Here is a 7,162-nt window from a genome sequence, read left to right as displayed (position 1 = left end):
TATGTTCATGATTCCGTGGAAACTCTACAATTTTTTTTCATTATAATCAGAAAGTAATCATTTTATTCAAGATTGATTTTCTGAAAGTATGCTTTATTGATTTTTTTTTTTTTTGTTTTAGATATTTTCTTTGAAATATTTTTACATTTTTGTAGGGCATACCAAATTAATTCTCTAAATAAATGTCAAAAGCTTTAACATCAAGTTGTAAATTTTTCCTCTTTCCTTTATGTTTTGCCATGCTATATGGTATGGTACAGCAATTAATCAAAGTTGGAAATTAATTTTAAGTGAATACCCAAGTCAAAATTTCCAGCTGTTATCATGTAAGATTAAATAAAATATATCTCACGTAGCCTTTTTGGTAGCTTTAGATTATACATTATTCATCTCCCTAAACTCACATTAATTATGGTTTCTTTCATTTGAGCCTCCATATTTTTATTTTTTTTTTGCTTTTTAGACTTTTACTTTACGGCAGCTGCAGGGCATCTAAAATTCTAAATAAAAAAAAAAAAAAAATAGTAATGAACAAAGACTCGATTTCACACACGAGCGGCACCGACTTGGACTTCACACGACCGCAATTTGCGCCTGCTCGGGTGGGCCAAAAGAATGCCACTGTGGCAATTAAAATATCACACACGTGACAGATTTTTAACCTGCCACTCACATCATTTACAATAAATTAATAACAAATTCTCTTGATTTTGTTTCTCAAATTAGAATTATAATTAAAATACGAGAGAATTAATTAAATTTAAAAATACTAATTTTCACATTAATTCTCACCGAAATTTTACAATTTTAACAAGCCTAATTATTGTTATTATGATAACACATGTTTAGCAAACCCACTCAACTCTTAAGAGCCTAAACCGTTATATTTAACGGAGATATTTGTAAACAAATAAATAATTAATTAAAAAAAAAACTAAGTACTATACAAAACTAGTCGTTCTTAGGCACCGCCGGTACAAAATCTGCCGGAAGACCGGCAAGCAAAACGCGGTGCACATCACTCACTCACAGTCCTGACTCACTCTTGTTTTACTCTCATTCATGTCCACAAGAGGAGGGTCTGAAAAGACAAATCGCCGATGTCTTGGAAATAGTCGTCCACTTGACATGGAGAAGACGGAGAGCTGAAGCAATCTTGAGGCAATGTTGGAGAAACATGTCATTCGAATCGCCACTGAACATACAGTCTTGAAAAATCGGGGGCGCTGTTGTCTTCAAAAACGATAGTTCTGGAGTTGGAATATCGCTGAAAAACTCGTCGAGCGGGAAAGGCAAATCAAGCGGTAAGAAATCGCTGATTCATTGCACAAATTCGTCGTTGTTTCACCTTGAAACTCTACCATCGCTGTTTCTCTTCAACAACCGGTTTTACGAGTTTTTCTTTTTCTGGTTCAGTTTCTTCAGAAGAAAATGAGTTCTGAAATTGAACAGAAGTTGGAGAAGAAAGGTTGTGACTTTGAGACTCATCACCCGATTCGTAACCCGAAACTGTAGACGAAACATTAACTTCGGGCTTTTCTTCTTCTTGTTCTTGTCGTTCTTCTTCTTCTGGTTCTTGAACTGGCGGTGTAAGAAATTTGTTAAAGCGTCTGGACCTCGAAGCTTGATGGCTGCATATCATAAACCCTTGCAGCTTCTTCAGCTGTATCGTAAGTACCCAACCATAAACGTACACGTCGTGCAGGATCTCGAATCTCAGCCGCCCATTTTCCCCAAGGCCGTTGCCGTACACCGCGAAACTTCTTTCCATTATTTGTTGAAGACATTTGTTTAGAGGTCTCCGGCAAGTAGCGACATCAGCTGCTCTTTTCCGTTAGTTGCATGGCAGAACGTTACTGGCTTCTGCAACTCGGTTCGATGTTGATCTCATTCACATACGTTTCACCCGCTGGCGGCCAAACAACTCTCCTTCTTCATCACTTGAAGAGTCTGTGGCATCGTGGTCGGTCATAGATATCCGACAACTCGTGACTACTGTAACGGGGTTGTTTCCGGGAGATTCCGATCATCGGAAAGTTTTTTATTGGGTTTTGAAGAGGCTGGTTTGGTGTACTTTCTGGTAACGTTTCGGTGTTCAGTGCATTGATGGGACAAAGAAAACTCATATACTTTGGTCCATCATCGTGTTCTGAAAATTTTCTCTCAGATTCTCACTATTCGCATCTAAGAAAAAGAACGAAGAAAGAAAAGAAAAGGCAAGAAGGCCACGAATCGTCAAAGAGAAGTTGAAACCTTATCTGATAAATAATCTGACGAAAAGACATCAAAAGGGAAAACGGAAAGAAAAAGATACAGAAAACAGTGATAAATCTTGGAAGGTTAAACCCCGGCACATTTCAGACTGAAAAAGAGAGCCCTCTGATTCTCTCTTGACTGTAAAAAAAAACAAACCCACAAACAGAGATATTAAGAGGACTGAAACAAGCGAAAAAAGGCTAGTGCTTAACCCTGCTTGTACAGAACTTTCCTGTAATCACTAAGAATTAAGAAGTTTCCAAATAAACACACTTCTTAGATTTCCTGATCAAACCAGGGAAAATAGTCCTTTAACCCCCTCTAAAATGGAACAAAAGAAAGAGATAGAAGAAGATGAAGAAAGTCACAACAAGTGTACGGAACAAGATTTCAGAGAGAGCTTATTGGTAAAGAGTGTAGTGAGTGGGAGAAGAAGCGAGTTTTTAGTTGCGGGAAACCAAAACACTGAAATCGCTGTTTTATAGGATCCCAACAGCCGAAATTGAAAAACTCGGAATACAAACCCATTTTAATTAATATTACTATAATTTCAATATTTCTTTTTTTATTTTTTATAAAAAGTTATTTCAAAAAAAAAATTCAGTTTTATTTAATCATTGCTATTAAGGGTAAATTGGAGCCGGTCGGTAGCAAAACCGAGATTCCGGTGACGACCAAAAGTGACGAAACGCCGCATCATAACGACCACAGAATTTGACACGTAGCAAAGGTGGGCCCATGGAAGAGTTTGGCGCAATAGGAGAAATCATATGGTGCTGAGTCAGCGTGTATTCATCTCGAAGAGTGTGATGCCAGTCACGTGGGCCCAAGATACCCGGCCATGTTAATATTTGTTCAGTCAATTGATTTGATTAGTAGACCCGCAACCTTTGACTACTTAAAGCTTCTCATTTACTCTATTATTACGGTTTGTTCCCTTAATCAGGCGGATTAATTAATTAATCATGATTAAATTCTATTCACTTGCTTTAACCCTTTTTATGTTACCCACACGTTAATGTTATGAATTGCATTGATACTCTTATTAACTCATAAAAATGAAAATCTTTTACATCATATTTAATAATAAATAATTACCGCTAATATATATTGGGATTACGGACATTAGGTGTTTGGTAATTTTGAGCATGTTAATAATTTTTAACCCTTGAAAGTTTCAAGTTGAATATTTATTTATTGAATTTAATTTTAGGGAGAATATATAATTTTACTTTTTTTACAGCTAGAAGTAACGTGGTGGTGGTGGGCACCTAGAATTCGCCGCCATTTATAATTCGGTTGTACGTCTCTGGGTTTTTTCTGTTCTTGTTTCCACTACCGAGATATGCTTATCACACATCCTCTTAAATGCGTGCTAACCGCTCTTATCAAAATATATATTTTTAAAATATTTTTTTTATATATTAAAAGCGTAAAAAAAAAGAAAAAGGAAATAAAGACATATTCTCTTTGTTTTCCTTTATTGGAGAAGCTTCCTTTCCTCTCCTTAAAAGTCAAATCTTGCCATTCTTTTTATTAAGGTGCTAATATTTTGTTCCATAAAAAGTAATTCCATGAATTTATTAAAACCATTTTGTTAATAAAGAAATATATGATTATTAAAAAATATGCCAAAAAATTAAATATTTCCTATTCAAGTTATAAAAAGGTATTTTCCCTTTTTTATTTTCCTTTTATAGACTTTTTTTTTATTCAACAACCAATATTACTTTAATAGAATTTTTCTCCCTTTTAAGGCCTAATATATATTATTATGTAAAGTCTTTAATAAATATCTAAAAAAGGAATAAAATAAAAGTGACTTTCCCCTTTCTTATTTTCCATATTTCCATCCCGTTTCGTTTCTCTCCGTGTTCGAGTTCAATTATTTGACTATCCAAATTTAATCCATTAATTTAAAAATTAATTCCACTACAGTGTTTCCCAACCCCGTTAACGCGCGCGTAGGGATAATATAATCCCGCGGTCATTTCACCTGCACGCAGTAAAATCGTCGTAAAATTAAACCGTTACTTTTTCACCGTACATTTTCCCCAATGATCAAAATCACACACATACATATCACACATTCCAAGTACGTCCATAACGAATGTTAGGATCCACGTGGTCTTGGGGAGACCCGCTTCCGGGACCGTTGATTATTTGTAAACACATGGTCAAAAATTGGTGGCTTTGATCGTCATAAAGCTAAGCCTCAGTGGACATGTGCCGTCCGTACCAAAGATTTTTCACACTTGGGATTTGGCCGGCCCGACCACGTTCTATGTTTTGTATAAGTCACTGGTCTCTCCCTCTCACAGTGAGTAGAGAATTTATTAGGGAGAAAATCTCCATCATATCTATTTATTTTTCCACAAATAGAAAACTTTGAAGAATTTTTAGTTGACTTTTTTTTTTTTAATTTAAATGAATATCTTAATTAAAAAAACTAGTAAAATTCGAGATAGTCTGATTCCTCACTCAATAAGTTTCGTTCAATTGGAGGATTACCTCTCGCTCAAGCTTGTTGATGAGGCGTCAGCTCATATATTTGGGTTAACTCCTCACTCGTTTCAAACACTTAGCTCAATTAAACCTATTAGATACCATGATAAATTTGAGGTGGGTCTCTCCTCACCCAAATCTTTTAAATGGGAGGATTACTCATTCTTATCAATCAATATTCTTGAGCGTCCTAGTTAGTGTGAGATTCCAATCAAACTACAAAAAAATTAAAGAATTTTGAGTCAACATTAAAATCCATTTTTGATTCATGAAGAACAAGAATTTTAAGTATAACAAATTATTTTGTATCATAAATCTTATCTTAATTAGTGGTTAATTTGATAATGTAATTAAATTGTAAAGTTCAGGTTAGATTTTTCATGAGTCCAAAAACTAGAATTCAAAGAGTAGTAGTATTGGTCGTTAATTCCATATTTTGTCACGAAGGAATTGATATTTTGCATGCAAGTAAAATAGAAGAGAAGTTCCAAAAAGCATGGAGGTAAGTAAATTAAAAACGAAAGAGAATGAACAACCTACTACTTTGTTGTCTGCAACAAGGAAGCAAAACATTAAGTTTTGACTTAAAATGGTGGTGTTATAACTTATTTATAAGAATTTAATATATAATATTGACCATGAAAATCAACAAATGAATATGGTCCGCGCCGCAGTTGATGATCATAATATAAGATATGAATTTGATTTACATAACTTGAAAACGAAGCAATAATCAAAACTTACATCAAACAAACAAAGAGGCCGACCCATTTTCTTATTATTATTTTTTTTTGATAATAAATTGGATGGATCATGGGACCTGGATGGCCCTCATTGGTTGAGTTTTGGGGTGTCTTCATGTGTGAAAAATGATTGGTGGGTGGGTTCTGGCCATCAAAAGGAGCTGAGGGTTTTGGTTTATGTAACATGGGTTTGTGTTTGATACATTTTCAAAGAACTATATATGAATGGTGATAAGGTTTGATCACGATGACGACGATCACGCGTAGGGCACGCCTGCACGTACAAATTAAGGAAAGGAGATATAATTATAAGAGAAGGTGGTCACATGAAGTAACAATGGACCAATTTGTCTTTCTCACGTGATTACTTACCCTTCATGTCTCTGCATGGCTTGAATCATCAATATATTCATGATATTGTTTATTTTTCCAGATCCAGTTTTTATTAAACCAAGTGGGATATTAATAAAGATTGTTTAATTATATGGGAAGATTTTATGGAATGTTCTGAGAATGTGGAAAGTATTTAGGGTTTTAAAATTGTTGATAATTTGCAGCTTTTGGAATTGAAATTCAAATTTTTAGGATGGAAATTGAAGAAAACGAGTTCAAAGATCGGATATTAAAAAAAAAAAAATATGATTAGCAAAGATAAACATGAAATTAAGAATACATTGAGCCAAGTGAAGGGATGGCCATAAACAAAAGACAACTCAAAAGGTAAACCAAATTCGACAAATCCCTCCCCGTGGCCTAATTTAATTTATAATTTTTTTTTTTTGAAATTAAAACGTAACAGTGACATATCTACTTGTGTGTTTTGTTTTTATATAAAATGGAATTAAAATTAAAAAAAAAAAAAAAAGAATCAAGTGAATGAAATAGCATCACCAAGATCCGTATTGATTCTTTAGTCTTTACTAATAACTTGCCAATCTCTTCATCATAACTTAATCATCATAAAATCGTTAACCCCAATAATGCTCTGGTTACTGTGCAAACCGCTACACATACTCCCTCCTGCTTCTATTCAAATTACCACCTTCTACATCATCTTCTCTCTAAATTCATTTCCTTTTTTTTTTTTTTTTTTTTGATAATTAAGGTGTTCGATAATTTGCGCATATCTCACTAATCTCTAAGACCATTGAACACTTTATAAGCTCAAAGTATCTGATAAACACAGTGTTATTATAGTAAGTAGCCCTAAGTTTGATCCAATACTCAAGAAAAGAAACAAACTCATTTCCTTGCTTCATGCATTATATCAAAATTTGTTATATGATGTTTTTTAATGCAATATTTATTCATAAATGTATACGTTTATCGAGAAAAAATCAATTGAATATCGAGAAAGCTTGATCCAAGTAAGCGGATTTTTGTTTTATCAACGAGTTATATTCGATCGTCTAAGACATCCGATATCTTTCTTTTCGAATAAGATCCCAAATTTTTGTTTTCTTTTTCTAAAAGAATTAACCCATTAAAGAGATTCAAGTTGAGTGTTAAAAAGGTTTGATGATACAAACATTATAATGCAATTGAGAAGGCTATTTTCCCAGGAAAAAAAATTAATCAAACCATACAATATCCACCTCTTTATGATGAATTGATTCTCACAAAAACCAAAATTTGTATGCATAAGAAACAATAAAATA

General features: G+C 33.7%; 1 pseudogene; it reads right to left on the bottom strand.

The window, feature by feature from the left end:
* Positions 1-1,060: 1,060 nt before the first annotated feature.
* Positions 1,061-2,126, bottom strand: LOC116106864 (annotated as a pseudogene).
* Between the last annotated feature and the right edge of the window lie 5,036 nt (positions 2,127-7,162).

This window comes from Pistacia vera, unplaced genomic scaffold (genome assembly GCF_008641045.1).
Source record: "Pistacia vera cultivar Batoury unplaced genomic scaffold, PisVer_v2 Contig524, whole genome shotgun sequence".
NCBI lineage: Eukaryota > Viridiplantae > Streptophyta > Magnoliopsida > Sapindales > Anacardiaceae > Pistacia > Pistacia vera.
Note: the sequence above shows the minus strand (reverse complement) of the source record. Positions and strands in the feature narration are given on the sequence as shown.